The sequence below is a fragment of the Salminus brasiliensis genome, chromosome 3, assembly GCF_030463535.1.
Source record: "Salminus brasiliensis chromosome 3, fSalBra1.hap2, whole genome shotgun sequence".
Classification (NCBI taxonomy): domain Eukaryota; kingdom Metazoa; phylum Chordata; class Actinopteri; order Characiformes; family Bryconidae; genus Salminus; species Salminus brasiliensis.
This window is the reverse complement of record NC_132880.1, coordinates 8,416,168-8,432,898: the sequence shown is the minus strand read 5'-3', so window position 1 is coordinate 8,432,898 and position 16,731 is coordinate 8,416,168. Positions and strand designations below refer to the sequence as shown.

General features: G+C 42.9%; 1 protein-coding gene across 4 annotated transcripts in view; it reads left to right on the top strand.

Moving 5' to 3' along the window:
- Positions 1-11,445: 11,445 nt before the first annotated feature.
- The window catches only part of znf516 (zinc finger protein 516), a 66,061-nt gene continuing 60,775 nt past the window's right edge, over positions 11,446-16,731 (top strand). For 3 of the 4 annotated variants that reach the window (XM_072675357.1, XM_072675354.1, XM_072675358.1), the window contains exon 1: positions 11,446-11,733. The gene's annotated coding sequence lies outside the window, so the exon portion shown is untranslated. Of the gene's footprint in view, positions 11,734-13,086; positions 13,316-16,731 lie in introns of those variants that run through there. The other variant, XM_072675355.1, reaches the window with a different exon arrangement.

Genomic DNA, 16,731 nt, shown 5'->3' with positions numbered 1-16,731 from the left:
GGTTACGTGTGTTCGTCCTTCATCTTCAGTTGTATGAAAAATAGAATAAAAGAAAAAAAACAGTAATAATAATAATGAAAAAAAATATTTTTATATATGTTTAGGAATAAGCTAATTAATTCATTTAATATTCAATATCATTTATATATATATATATATATATATATATATATATATATATATATATATATATATTATTGTTGTATATTGCTGCTTGCCATCAGCAGCCTGAGCCTGAGAGAGCATAATTGGGCTGGCTCTCTCTGGGTGGGTAGATGGCGCTCTATTACTCTATTGGCTGGCACAGGCGCCTGTAAGCTGATATATCAGAGCTGGGGAGCCGGCACTTTCCTTCGAGCGTGTTGGTTACCCAGTGATGCTGCATTAGCATCACTCAGAAAAAAGGCGGCGGCTGACTACACATGTAGTGGAAGAAGCGTGTGGTAGTCTTCACCATCCTAGTGTTGTGGGAACATCACAGGTTGATGGGGTGGCAGAGGGGGATGGATTGGGCAATTGACATTTCTAAAAAAAAAAAAAAACAGAAAAGCAGAAAAATGGTTCTGTGTTTTTTTTCTGCACAAATAAAAATTGTATGTAATGAAATAAAAAACTCAAAAGAACAGAAAAATAAAGGGGGGAAAGGTGTGACAAAAGTGTTTGGACACCTCAATTCAAAAGGAAGGCTTTGTACTAGATTTCGGAGCATTGCTCTAAGGATTTGATTGCATTCAGTGACAAGAGCATTAGCAAGGTCAGGATGTTAGATGATCACCACCCCACCTCATTCTCAATTGTCCAACTCGTCCCAAACATTCTGGATGAAGACCAAAGCATTATTCCAAAGAACACAGTTCCACTGCTCCACAGCTCAGTGCTGGGGGCTTTATACCCCTCTAGCTCACACCTGGAATTAGGCATGTTGCCCATAGGTTCATGTTTATCTACTTCAGAGAGTCTTATTCTATTGGCAATACTTCTCTACAGGGACTAGAAAAGATTTGTGTATATCTGCGTCAGCAATGGGTCCACCTTAAAATAGCTGAATAGTATAATAGTATAATTCATTTGGACATTGTATAATCACAAACATTACATATTACTTATATATATATTCTCAAATAATACTGGAAATAATAACTAAAGGCAGTTCCTGTATTGGCCAAGAACAATCCTAATCGTGGATAATGTTGTAAGCTGTTCCACAAATGGTTTATTTGATGATTTTTTTAAAGCTCTAAATAGCATCTGACATAGTGAGATAAATTCTGTTTAGTATGTAGAATCATGCTATTGAGCTTCACATTAATAAACTAAAAATAATATTTCATTTTCAACCGGTTTCACGTTAAAGGAATGACTCAGTCAATAATGCTAAAGTTGCTAACAATGAATGGAAGGGAAAAAGGCACTAACAGTATTGGCTTCCATGTGTTGTGAGCATTATTAGTATGTATGGCTCAACTATGACTGAATACATTTTCACAGATGGTTATTAGTAGTAGTAGTATTGGTTATTATTGGACCTTTTTTAACACAATATGATATTTTGTTGAAATGAAATCCTTTCAATAATTAACAAATAATTGTAGCCACATTTAGTCAGAATTAGATTTCCTACCTTTCTATAAACCAATGCATTATTCTTTTCTGCATGCAGTACTTGAAGCTTCAGAACAAAAAATTTTGCTTATTCACTTGTCAGTTATGATTAATATGAACACACAGATTACAGATGTTCTGTGACTATGAGTCATGTGCTTTGAGTCATGGTTTTATCACCCTGTAAGCACGATAAAATCTAAACAGCTTAACTGTAGGGAGAAAAACACTGGCTTTCCAAAACACCTTTAATAATGCTCCAGAAAATCCAACACATTTCCCAAAAGGCAAAATATATTCTTCTATTTCTGATGTGTGTTCATTTCATTTATATTATCATATTGCATGACACGTCACATTCCATCAAAACATCTTTTGTACAAATTCCTAGACCAATGACCTAGATGTACATTCCTAGGCTTAGGATATTTTATACCAACACAAATCCAGAAGGTGGTCTTCCTGGAAGGGTTTTCTCATGCTGCTGTGAGAAGCACTTTGAACCAATCCATGCTATTATACCCCATCACCTTATCGCACTTCAGCTGAGATGCAGCAAAGGGTTGTGCTGAGATATGGGCACTCCTCCTGCACTGAGGATACCTGTGAAGAAAATAAGGTAATATTCTACACAACATTAAAGAGGGACGAGTGTCAGTGGGGTCAGATTATAAAGCTAGAGTGCCCTCTTGTGATGTTACAGAGTAGTTTTCCAAGAACGAGAGAATTTGCATAATGGTTTGAATTACGAAGGATAACACTGTTTTTGCTTTTTATCCAGAAGATTGTTCAGTTTACTCTTAGAAGTGCTACAAGATCATGAATACACACAGTATATATGAATGCACATGTACAAAGAAACCACTGTATGTACCGTAAGTACTAACATATAACTATTTGTTATATATACTGTATATATATACATCTATACCTATATATATACATATATATCGTACAATATTATGTATATACTACAGCAGGATAAGGGAGTTCTCCCATGCCGTCATTTTTTCATCAAGTCTGTGACGTAAAAACACAGAAAGTCTGTAAAGTGAGTTGCCATGAAATTCTAAATTGACCAAACATTGGTAGGCCTAAGTAGCTTCACCTTGAGTGAATCCTAAATCCTTGATCTGATTCTTAAATGGTTCTTTATTGCTGTTTGAGCCCATTTTTGAGTATAGAAGTACTTTATGTTTTTCCTCTTTCAATGGAAAAGCAGTTTAGTAGGGAGTTAGAGGTCATTTACAGTCAATGGCCATAAAGAGCTTCAGTAGGACCACCAGAGGGCATCATTGAGTCTGTACTGAGAGACAAGCTAAGTCCAAATGTTAGACATTACACTTCTGTTTCTCTTCACTGTTTCAGTCATTCAGCTCATCTGTGTAAACACCTGTCTATCTGGCAGTATAGAAGCATGGGCGAGCCTGTCGGATACTGTATGATATATACAGTGCATCCATCTGATCTCTGAAATATATGTTCGTCCCATTTTTAGTACCTGTGCTGTGGGTGGTAAATGTTTAAGCAAAACAGTTAGGACTGTGTGCTCTGCTCTTGCTGTTGCTACCAGTATAGTTGTGGAGGCAGGGGGTGGGTTGTTGTCATGGTACATCTCTCCCAGTGGAGGATGGGTTAAGTACTCAGGGATTTCCACCAGAGCAAGACTCCACACCAGCCGGACCATCTGCCTACAAGCCCTCCCTCCCTCTGTCCCTCCATCCTCTCTCCATTCTCCTCCTCCTACTTGTGTGTCTCTGTGAGGGGTGGCCTATATGACGCTTGATGAATGCAACATTAACAGTAATAAGGAGTCGTCCACCCACTTCACTAAATGCTGACCTTAATACGCGTGCATTAGCACTGAAGGTGGTTAAACGAACAGTAAATATGGTGTTTAACACAACATCCTTTGCTACAATGCTCAATTCTAACATGTGAGTTGATAATTGCATAAAAAGTCTGATAAGAGGGGACATCTATGGGCAGTTACTGGGCAATGGTCAAACTACAACTATTCGGTGAGCTAAGAGTAGACAGTGTGATGAAAGTTAGCATGCTAATTGTACTCTGTTAGGTCTTATTACCAAAGATCTGCTCTTAAGTCAGTGTCAGGCTAATAAATTATTAGTGGCAGAGAATGAGACATAGGTAGCGTTACCTAATCGTTACCAAACTTTTTTTTTAACATAGGCTATCTCTAGGAAATCTCTAGGGGGAAAGTACTTAATATATTTGTAAACAGAGTGATATACATTGTAATCAAGCATTGGTATTCGGTTCATTAAGTAGGCGTGAATTATGTAATGAAAAATAGCAATAATTAATGAATAATTCAGTTGCTAAGATGCACACAAAGTGTTCTATCACGGATCGAGTAAAAAATATATATGAAAAATGGCAAGGAAAAACTCCCAGACACTGGGAGGAAGAAACATTGAGAGGAACCAAGACTCAGTAGGGGAACCCATCCGTTTTTTGGTCGACACCAGACAGCACAATAAATAACAGAACAATAAGAACAAACAGAACAACAAGAACGGTAAACACAGAGGAGTAAAGCAACGGAAATTAGCATGCTAATGTTATTTCGTCAGCCATGACCAGCAAGGTGCTTCTCTTTACGAGTTTTGTGAACTCATTTGAGTGATAAAACTAGCCTTTAATATGTCTGATTTAATTATAAAGATGTAAACAAAGTGCATGAAATTAATTAATTAAATTATAAAACTATAATAAGGATAAGGCTAGCATGCCTGTGAAAACAAGACAGTAAACACAGTGGAGTAAAGCAATGGAAATTAACATGCTAATGTTATTCTATTAGCCATAATCACCAATATGCTGCACTTAAGTTTTGTAAACCTATAAGAGTGATAAAACTAGCATATAGCTTTGAATTTAAAGCAAGTGTTGAAGTGTTGAACATTACAGTAATACAAATATTACAAATATGTTGCACATGCTTAAGAGAATGAGGAAGTGATAGTAATCAACCGCAAGTGCTTAGCAAGGTATGTAGATGAATATGAATTGATTAACAATAATTAATTCATAATTCAATTGAAAAGATGTACACAAAGTGTTTGGAATCAATTTAGTAATAACTATCAAAGGCCATCTATCAAAGGATGGGCTATCAAGCTTATGAAATCTATAACAACCATAAGGCTAACATATGGCATAAGCTTAAGAGAAGCAGAAACTGATAGCATCACCTGTTTCTTTTTCTATAAAGAAAAATGTTTCTTTTCTCTAAGAAAAGAATTTAGTAAGCAAGTGGATAACGCAATGATCATTAGCATGCTTGCCTTATCATGGATCTGCTACTCCATAAGGATGATAAAGAAACAGCTCTCCTCCAGGCTCGCATACTGACAAACAGGGCTCAACTCCATCAGGTTAGCGTTACAGCTGGGAAGTAGCAAAGCTAGCACTGATGCAGTAGGGCATGGACATAAAAGCCCCCTTGGAACACACATGGCTAAATCCGGCGCCGGCTCTGCTCGAGAGTAATGACATTTAAACACTGCAGACTCACGTGTTTCGCGAGGCCTGACAAAACAAATCTATTAGACGAGGCTCCTGAAACAGCCGCAATGAGGAAATATGACCTTCTGCATTCTTCTTTCACCGATTTAATGAAGTCTATCTCCTGTCCCAAAACGAATTACAGGTACAAAGAGACACCGGTAGATGAAAGAACCAGTGCTTTGATGGATGGTGTGGGACTACACAAATGCAATTTGCTCTGTAATTGACAACAGAAGAGTATGTGCAGCTTTGCCCGGTTTTGTTACCGAGTGTTATGAGCATTATTGGTGTAGTTACATGCATGGCTCAAACAGGTTGGACACCCACACACACATAAGACACAACGAATGATAACAGTATACATTATTGATGGAATAGTATCAGTGGACTTCCTTGAACCTGTAATATATATATGGGACATTTTCGGGCCTAATGAATTACTGTAAAACTGCAAACCATGAATTGTACCATATCTGCTTATCAGAATATCCAAAGAGTCCATTTAGATTTGGGCATCTTCCTGTGAATGTTAGGAATTCCTAAATAATAATACCTAAACTCCTTTGTTCCAGCTGTTGAACCACTGTTGAACAGGTGGTTGAAGCAGGAAATGCTTCAATCCTCTGACCTAACTTATATGACTGTCTTATATTGAGAGTCTGTCACTGTGGAGGTAACATAAACTGCTGTATTTGGAATTACAAGGTTAGGCCTACATTAAAGCAGCGATATGTAGAATTTTACCTTAAAATAACTATTTCAGAATCATTTTGATGCTCCACTGACTTGTAACAGATTGAATAGTGTATCTATCATTCTCACTATGCAACTTTGGAGAAGCAGGCAGGACAACAATCGCAAGAACTGCATAATGCTGCATGATCCGAGTCATATTTGTGTAAAAAATACTGTACTCTACTACATCAGTCCACATTTTTTTTTCCACTTTCAGTGATGGGTCTAAATTTCTCAGCTTGTTCAGAAATGCATGTGTAAAGTGTGTCTTTTAGGAGTGGGTCACAGCACAAATTACACTTCCAGAGTGTAGTGGGGAGCCCAGTAGCAAGAAACACTAATTCCTGCATAATGCTGCTTTAATAAAGAATTCCACAGATTTTTTAAAAGAGGCTTGGATGGGCACCAGGCATCGTGGCAGATGTATGCAGTATATTTGCTACCTAAAACCAAATATTGAATAAATATTTGAATAATAAATATTGTAAACTTTGGGACTTTGGGTCACCTCACAACACCCTGCATGTACCTCTCCGCCATGAATGACATTTACAAAATGTGTTTAAGTCAAAACCTTTTCTCATAACTATGGTAAAGCAATTTCTCAGGCATTAAACAGTCGGTCTAATCACTTTCTGTGATGTATTTCAGTGAGGCATCAAATGCTTTGGATGTCTGATTCCTATCACCACCACTAAGTCAGTACATTTCTCTAGATTGGTGCATTTAACATCAAACCCCTCTGAAAGACTCTATGTACATCTGTATGTACAAGATTTATTAATGCGAAACCAGAGCTAAAAAACTAGACTGGAGAGTGGAATTCCCCTGAAGCACCTGCATTTCACCAAAGTGCAGCAGCCAACGGCTAATCAATAGCATAACAGACGAACTCTACAGACCTGTGGTTGAAACCAGAAAAAAATATGTTGCGCCCCGTCCCGGCAGTTCAAGCCCCCCCTTTGTGTCTAAGGCTAGATTAGTCTTCAGAGCAGAATGCTGCCGCTGACCCCTCCCCCACCCCATATGACCAGATACTCCCAACTTTCTGCTGTCACAGCAACAGGTCGGCCTAAGCAGCCACAGGCTGGAAAAATAAATGGTCCGGTCACAGGGAGGAAGCACGTTGGCATAGCCCCCACCAAGACACTATTTATGATGTTTAGACTGCAAAGTATACTTGTTGATATACTTGTTATACTGAAGTATAACATACAACTTATTAAACATGACAAATCAATATCTATTGATCTCTATTTGAAGAAATAGGTTATTAAGCACTGGTGGAAGTTTAGTGTGTAGCTTAGTTTAAATAATGCTTACAGATAAAGTCAATTATTGTAATTACTGTTGTTTTCCGTCTACAATGTATTCTCCCGAGGTGCTGTTATATCAGTAAGGACTTCCGGAGCAACGTGATGTCTAAATATGATGATAAAACACACTACACTCCAAGATCACACTACAACCCAAGCCCAAAGCCTGAAAGTAACACCGGCTTTTACTAGGAGTGTGTCCTCCAAACCTTGAAGACTTGGTTTGGTGAAGAGGAAAACATTACACATAGCTATGGAGCCCCTGAACTCTGACCTGAAGGCGGAGTATTCTCAGACTACTTCCCCCACTCTTCCCCACATCAGCATAAGAAAGACCCCAAAGTCAAAACAGGGCCAAGAGAATTACACAGTAAGTTGTTATTGAGGGCCACATGTTGCAGTTCTGTGTTCCTCAGCCCGCTGGTGGTCCCTGGAACAAGGCTTTCGCTGCATATTTCTCAAAATGTGAGGGACCTTGGTACTTGAAGAACCTCCCAATACTGTAAAGGTTCAATATGAGGTTGTTCCTGGAATTATCATCAACGTCTAAGGCGAGAAGTCATTTAGGAACCGGTAGGGGGTTTTGATAGAGGGTTTCATAGATGAATCAAAACCAATACCAAAGTAACCACTTTTCTTTGTCCTTTTCTTTGTCTTTGTCTTTTTGAGCGCTTTGTTTTTGGGTTAGTGTGAAAGCTACTGTTGAATAGGTGAAGTACCGAATGCATTGGGATTCAATAGAGAAAGAATGTATCCATAACTTTTAACTAACACCTGATGTATGCCCATAGATACAGACCTCACACATATAAAAAAGATACCACATTTCTTTACAAGCGTCAGTATTTACTGGAGCAGCATACTGCAATCATTTGTACTCATCACGGTCCTCCTGTGTCACAGACTAGAGGCACACACACACACACACACTCGTCTGAGCTTTTGTGTGTGCTCACGAGGAAGGGAGGGGTGGAAGAGTTCAGATCTACCCCTCCCCCACCAAAAAAACATCAATCAACCTCATGTTCAGACTCCTATGTACATCTCAAAAAACACAAGGCCTGGACAAGAATGCCGGTGCTAGATGTGCAGAACCCAAGCATGCCTCACATCTTCTGGAACTCTCCGGCTTTTGGAACATAAGGGTCGTTTATCAGAATAAAAGAAAGATTACTCATATGAGCCAGACAAACATAAGGGGTTCTGATGGGCAGACGGACCCTCGTGCAGATGGGTTGATTAATGCCTAATGTTAGGCCAGTACAGTGTGCTTTGGTGGCTAATCATGGGGGGGGGTGGTAATGATGGTGTGGAATTGAGTGTCAGCGAGGTAAGTGGAGACCAAGGAGTCAGGTTGCATGCCGCTTCAGACACATGGCCCACGCTGGAGTATTGTTTAATGTCAGGGCGAGGCGCACAGCCTCAGCAGCCACAGCGACAGCTGTCACAGCCCCTGCTAAGACTCGATAACGATGCTCCTGAGACATATCAAATCACCCCTGTAATTTAGAGCACAACCTGAGGAGCCACTGTACTTTCCACCACCAGTGAGGTGCAGGATGAGATTCGAAAAAAAGAGCCCATGCAGCTGCAAGTGTCAGGTCCAGCACGCACAATGGTTTATATATATGCACAAAGGAATTCAGAACGTGGGGAAGTTTACGCCCGGTCACTTCATGTGACTGGTATCTGGATTGTATCTCGATTACATTTTAGCCACATGTGTTTATACTGGGTTAGTCAGTCCAGTTAGTCAGACTGGGATCCGTTTCCTGTGTGGGACGCAATATTGCCAAATTCTTCTCACTGCACAGCAACTATTACTGGTGTTTTGGTTGTACTGGGAGGGGTTTTGGTTGTCGATTGCGTCTTGGTGAGACAGATGTGTTTACACTGCAATAACATGTGGGCTCAAATGCGTCTCAGATCTCCTCCTCTTGCATTTTTATGTGGCTTGGCCTCATCCAGATATAATCCTGATCCTCAGGGTCTCAGTACTTTTGAGTGTGGCATGATTGTTAGTGCAATACAGGCTGGTTTGTGTATTTCTGCAACTGCTCATCTGCCGGCATTTTCAGCACAGCAGTCGCTCGAATGGCGTAATAAAGAAAACACACCCAGTGACTGGAAGTTGCAGAGGTCAATAGAGAATGGCCAGACTGGTTGGAGTGGACAGAAAGGCCACAGTAACTCAGATAACTGCTCTGTTCAGTTGTGGTAATCAGCAGAACACACAGCACGTCCAACCTTGGGCTGGATGGGCTACAACAACAGGAGACCACATCGGGTTCTGCTTCTGTCAGCCAAGAACAGAAAGCTGAGGCTGCAGTGGCTCAGCACAGGCTCACCAACACTGGACAGTTGAAGACTGGGAAAACGTAGCCTGGTCTGATGAACCTCATTTATTCTTCTGGGTTTTCTTTCTACACTCACTGTCCGTTATATCAGCTCCACTTACATATAGGAGCACTGTGTCTGTCCACTCACTGTCCACTCTATTAGACACCTAGTTGGTCCACCTTGTAGGATGCAACACAGCTTGTGTTGGTCATCTCTAGACCTTCTGCTGGATATTTCTGCTTAGTGGACTGTTCTCAGTCCAGCTGTGACAGGTTAGCATTGGTAGCTTTATTCCAGGTTAGCACCGTAAGCGATACCAGTTGATTAAAACAACAAATAGACACAAATAGATGGAGGAGCTAATGAACTATAGTATGGTGCTACTGATTGTGTTGGGTACTACTGATGTGCTGTGCGGCCATCTTGGATTTTTTCAAACTTGGTGAGTTGGCTCTCCCGACTTTCCGAGTAGAAAATCCGACTGACAGTCTGACAACCCAGTTCAGACAGAATGCAGCATAAGTGGAGCTGATATAACGGACAATGCGTATAGGACCGAGGAGGTGGTATTAATGTTATGGCTGTTCGGTGCATATTGTCTCCATTTTTGCCCTTGATTTTCTTCCCTTTCGACATTATTTGAATCTGGCAGATGTTCTTTACAGTTTCCCAAAGTTTTTGACGAACGGACAAACAGGAATAGTCCTAAAAAATTCACTTCCATTAAAGGTTGAAAGGGTTTTTTTGGTTTATTATTATAATTATAGTTATGATTGTTCTTGATTGTTGGAGTGAGTGGTAAACTCCCACCATGGCAAGATCCAAAGAGCTCTCTTAGGCCTTCAGAGAGAAGGTTGTAGATGCAGATTCCAGAGTCTGGGAAGGGTGAATTCAGCCATTCCACCGTCCGCTTATTCATTTACAAGAGATCCCAACTTCCAACACGGCCCTAGCAAGTTCTGCAAGATGCGTAAAGACGTCGCCAACAATCCTACAAGAGCAAACGTGATTCCTTTGTGAGTTTTACACAAAACAACACCAACACAAAATACCGGGCTCGGCAACGAGTGAACATTGAAGTCACGTATCCACAAAAACGTTGCATTCTTCCCTGTGTGTCTCTTTGAACGTGATTATTACACGGGGATAATTACATGGGGATGGGTGGGTGGCATGATGTGTAGACCCATGTAATTGCTATGTACACTTAAGAGGTCTACCTATACTGTACTGTGTAAGGAAGAGAGGTCTGAGCAGATGCTGAGTGGCCTGCGTCTCCCTGATCTACTCCCTTTAGAACTTCCCTTTAAGACTTTCAGTCTGAAGAAGCATCAACAGCAGCCACATCAGTAGTGATGTCTCTCTCTCCCTCCCTGCCTCTCTCTCTCTCTCTCTTTATCTCTCTCTCTCTCTCTTTCTCTCTCTTTATCTCTCTCTCTCTCTTTATCTCTCTCTCTCTCTCTCTTTATCTCTCTCTCCCTCCCTGCCTCTCTCTCTCTCTCTCTTTATTTCTCTCTCTCTCTCTCTTTATCTCTCTCTCTCTCTCTCTTTATCTCTCTCTCTCTATCTCTCTCTCTCTCTCTCTCTCTCTCTCTCTATCTCTCTCTCCCTCCCTGCCTCTCTCTCTCTCTCTCTCTTTATTTCTCTCTCTCTCTCTCTATCTCTCTCTCTCTCTCTCTCTCTCTCTCTCTCTCTCTCTCTCTCTCTGTGTTTGCTCAAGAGTTGCACACGCTGCTCTCCCTTCCATCCACACACACACACACACACACACACACACTTTTCCGCATCACAACTTTGTGCTGAGCACACAATAGCTAGTAGCGGCGAGCGGGAGGAACCATTCCAGCTCCAGGTGTCGCCCTGAGCGCGGATCGCTGCTACCATCGCCCGGCTCCCGGTGCGTCCCCTGCGGGGAAGTTCACTCCAGACGACCCCTCTTTTTGTTTTTGCGCTTTCTTCATTCGCCGGACCGTTAGTGGACTTTCGGGAGGAGATGGAAGCGGCTCGGTTTGCCATTTCCCTATAACACCCCTCCTCCTCCTCCTCCTCCCTCTCCTCCCTCTCCTCCCTCTCCTCCTCCTCCTCCTCCTCCTCCTCTTCCCCCTCCGCACACGGAGTGAGTGTCACCTTGCGTTTGTTGTCAGGCTAACGTTGCCTCTCTCGCGCCAGCTCTCGCAACTTCATTACGTCATTTGCGTGGCCTGAGGTAAGTTTAACGATCCGAATTTCTGCTTGCGCGAGGGCACTTTTCACATTTGGGAGATTGCACCTATTCCCACCGTCATATCTTATCTTCGCTGGAAGGATCACTCTTGCCTACTTTGAGAGGAGAGCAAAGGAAGGAAGGAGGGAGGGAGGGAGGCAGAGGAGGAGGAGGTTGAGGAGGAGGAGGAGGAGGAGGGGAGGGGGGCACTGGCGACGGTTTTGTAGCCTCCTCAGGCAGGCGGTCGGTGATGGGAATGTGGCTCGCGCCGTTGAGGAGGAGGCAGGCGGGTGGCCGGAGCGTTCCCCGAGCCGCCGGGTCGAGCTGGAGCGATGTGGCAAAGTAGTTTCCCGGGGCGATTTGAGGGAATGCCAAATCACAAAGGCTCGCTTGTCGCCTGTAGAGCCTCTGCCGTAACCTCCTCAGCTTCCTGATGCGCTATTTTTAGGAAGTTTCCCCCGCGTGGCTTCAGCGATTGAGCCGCTGCTCCGCGGTGGACCTGGCACTGTTGTCCGGGCGTAGGGATGGACTTAGCTAGCGGAAGGAGCTGCGGGTTCACCGTAGCGTCCGTGTCCGTGTTTACACGCTAGCTAACTTTCAGTTACGGAGTTTGATGGAGCCCGAAACCCTTCCAGAAATGTCCCCTCGACCCTAATTAGCGCTCATTAGAAGCGTCTGATGTTTCTGTCTGAATATAATATGTAATATCCTGTTTTGTCTGATCGGAAAAGCTCGTATTTACGTCCCAAACTTCTCCTAACAGCAGGGCTGGCTTGGGATCAGCGTGTGCCGTTTCCATGGCACCGTTATTACACTGCGTGGACCAATGAGCGCTGATCCTAGGTCAGTGGCTTCGACTCCAGAGCCATTTACGGTCATTTTACTGGGAGTTATGGTTGTAATTACACCCTAAAAAGAGCTAATAATCGGACTCGCGTGGTTTAGTTCAACTTAGCGTGATTTTGCATTGTTTACAGTGCTGTTTTTTTTTGATCTTTTATGAAGATAAGAGCATTTATCAAGAAGAGGGTCATAGGAAATGTCAGCTCAGGTTGTGCAAGCCTGCATTGTCTGCTTTCCCCACATCCAGTGCGCTGATCGGGCGTGTGAATAGCTGAGGAACAGCACCCAGTGCCTATTGTGTCTCTTCTATCGCACACAGCTAGTTCACTAGTAGGAGACATCAAGGGCCTATTGATGGCCAGGGCTGATAAATCTAAGCCACTGTCAGGCTACTTTGCAGTCTGTTACTACTCCAGGGCGGGGCTTTGCTCCTTACTTTTTTTTTGTGTTGTTGTGTTCAGTTTTTTTTTTTTATCTTCCTCCCTCTCCTAAAGCCCAGACGCCTGTCAGCTCGCATTTACCATTAGCGACGCACGGAAAGCCTTCTACAGGGAGCTGGAGGAGAAGCTACGAGGTGTTTGCATGGAGTTAGGAAGGGGAACTCACGGGATATTGCGAATAATAACATTGTTCAGACGGGGAGAGCAGGAGAAAGGAGCCTCTTAAAACTCCTCCATGAGCCCTGGTCCTTTATCTGTGCGTCTTTACGCAGGCTAGGCCACCTAAAGACTAAACGCCCACGGTAAGACTACACAGCCTACAGCGAAACTCAATCTCACACTTGCTACACTTCAGTGTTAACGCTCTCCAACCGTCCCCCCCCCCCCTCCCCTCCTCCTCCTCCTTCTTCTTTCTGTGAGTAGACCAGCTATTGTCCCCCCCCCCCCCTCTTCCTTTCTCTTTTTCATCAGACCTTTCAGGTCTATCAAGCCCTGGCTATGTTCTTATGGTGGTTTCATGTGATCATACTAATGATGTGCTACCACACCTGGAAGGCTGTGGAAGAGTTCTTACAGATAATGAATGGTGCGCACTGACCGGTGACTTGATTGGGTTGCATCATGGGGCTGGACTTGCTTGGATCAGGGCTCAGGGGAGCATGAGCAGGGAGCTGATGTGATGGCGTCAGCACACCGGCTTAATGCACGCCGCTTTGTGATGAGGGGCTCCTGTTTTCGACAAGCAGGACTTTTTTTGTGAGCTGGAGCTACAAGCTGAAATGTGTGCTTAAAAAATGTGAGGTTGCTTGTTAAGGCTGTTAAAACCTCTTAAAGGGATACCATATTTTCATAATTTCATAATGACAAAGTCATTCTGATTTTTGATGGGAAACTCCATCCATGTTGCCTGATGTCTGAGACGGTAGTTCTGAGAAGAGCTTTTGGCCTTAAACCTACTTTAAAAAGCCATTCATGGTGGAGGGGTACATGCAGGGATGTTGTTAGGCAAAGTAGACCCTCAAAAACACTTCTAGTATATGCATTTCTGGATATACCACTGTTTTACCATGATATACCACAGTACTACATGTTGAAATGTGTGGCATCACTGGTGGTTTAGGATAGTAACTGACATACCTGTATTCCACTGAATACATACATTGCACCTCCTGGCTCCTATCATCACCACTGTAAAGAAATCAGAGCTGACAGGTTTCCACTTCACTCCAGACCACCCTGACTGACTTTGTTTACGTCTAAATGTTTAAATTATGCAGGAAGGATACCCCTATAACTAACGTGTAGTTATGAAGAGTGTATGTTTGATAGTTCTCGGTACAGTTTCATGGTGGGACAAACATCAGTAGACAATATTATAGTATATGTCCCCCTCGTCCACACTGAAATCACACCAGAATCTCTGTGGTTCTTACTCTTTGTTTTCTAGCATAACAAGGCCGAGACCCTAAACCTTAACCCCCTTTTCATGTAGCTTCCTCAATTACAGACAGCAGTTAGGGTATTTGCATGGAGCTGCTCTCGAGTTCAGGTTGACTTCCCTTTTATTTACAGCTGCCAGGCATTGTTTATAGCAGCTGACTGAGGTCTCTTCGCCCACTGCACACCTTTCGAGAAGGCCAATCAGCCGTGCTCATCTGTGGTGGAGAAGTGTGGGACTTCTCTCTGCCATGTGAAGCGCATGATCTGTCGGAGAGCTCAGCAGCCTCTGGTTTTAATCTGAAGAGGGAGCCCAGGCGACCCGATGGTAATAGAAGTAGCGCTCATGGCTGTGTGATTAACTGTGAAGTTACAGGAAGCTGTATGACCTTCAGTTTGGAGCAGAGGAAGAGCTTGAGGTTCTCTGTGGATGGGAATGCTGTGCGCTTAAAAAAAAAACAACACACACACACACACTCACACAAAGCGGCGTTTTATTCAGCAATGCCGCAGTTCACCAGGGAGAGCTTAGACAGCTGTCTACAACCTAGATCTGGGTCAGGCAGGGAGCGCCTACAGAGAATAAGAACATATCAGCACCTATAGATGACCGTTTTGGCTGGTTTAGGCCTGTGTGATGGTTGAGCTCACTTGCCTGGTCAGTGTACGAGATATTGGCCTATATAGTTCACAGCTTGAACTTGTGCTGACCCGTGCACAGCTAGCTAGCCTAACCAGCAACTTCTCCAGCCTGGCCTTCTTGCGAGGGGACCATTAACACTGCTAGTTTTGTCATTGAGAATGGATGTAGTAGTGGTGACTGACCAAAACAAAAGGCACAAGGGTGCCATTGTGAGGGATCAGCAGCAGATTACTGGAATTCCTTTTTTTCCACTGGCTGAATAGGCTTTCAGCCCCCTCACCCCCATCTGGATGCACCGAAAAAGAAAAAAAAGGCTTGCATTGGCAACTTTAATATTTTAATGCTATTGTGATCCTAAAGCAATTTAGGCCTGTTTAGCAATTATTACTATCAGTCTCCATTCAGACATGACAAACCACAGCTTCGTGTGTCGATGTGAGCTTTCCACGGTATTGGTGACCCAGCTGTTGATTACATTTGCCGTTATGTAACCGTTTATGAAATTAAACTAATGTGCAGCGCTTTCAGAACCTGCATTGAGTTAGAGGGATGGACACACAGAGTGAGAGAGAGGCAGTGAAGACAGAGAGGGAGAGTGAGTCACCATGTCAGTGATAGGGCTACTGTGTCAGTTTGAGAGTCATTTGAATAACTTGGCGTGTGATAAAGAGCTCGCTGTATGTCATCCCGACTCACGACACAAAGCCAACTGTAATATCGCCTCATCTGCAAGCCGCTGCTATACAAACAAATCCAGAAGGGCTTTCTGTTGTACGGTAAAGAACCTCAAAGCATTCCCTTGTGTTGCTGTACATCTGCCTTTGACTGAGATAGCACTGACTAGGTGTGAACAACATCTTAAACAGTCCTTTTTCAAAGTACACCTTTAAGAAAAGGGCATTTTAAGGGCTTTCTAAGCAAAAGCAGTAGTTCTATATAAACCCTCTGCAACAAAAAGAAACTTTTGAAAGCTTAAGTGGAGCTTCGCTTGGTCGATTGGTTCTACATCCAAAGGAAACCTCTTGTATGTACTTTAAAGGAGTGGTTCGGGAAAAAAAATAAAAAATCTAGTCAGCGAGTAATTGATCGTTTTCCCCCAGTAGCAGTCCATCAGCCGAGACGTGCTTGATATCTGACATTTCCTTTTTTTAATTTTAGAACTAGGCTAATTTTGCTAACAAACACTGGGCTTAGACTGTCACCGTCTCATTTTCTGTAAAGATAAACATGGTATGACTTATTTAGTCTATGAAAAAATAGAATTAAACTTTTGGGCCCCCATGAAATGGTGTTGCATTGGGCCCCAAATCTGGCAAAATACTTAATACAGTCACAGACCCGTTCTTCTAGAATGAGAAGATTCTGAGGAACATTCTTGCAGGTCATACGTCCAATACGCCAAGCCTTTGTTGAATTCTACAGTACAAGCGCACGCTACTTCTTGAACAGTGTGTCCTGACCATACTGTTCCTCTGGTCATTTGACAGGGAGCTGGCACCACTGCTGAGCAGCTCGGGCCACGAGTGGCCAACATGTGGGTGGTAATCCAGCTATTAGGGTAATCTGCTCAGTCCAACGATCAATAGCGAGCACGCCCAGGCTCAGAGCACAGCCCCTGTATCGGGTGAAATTAGGGCT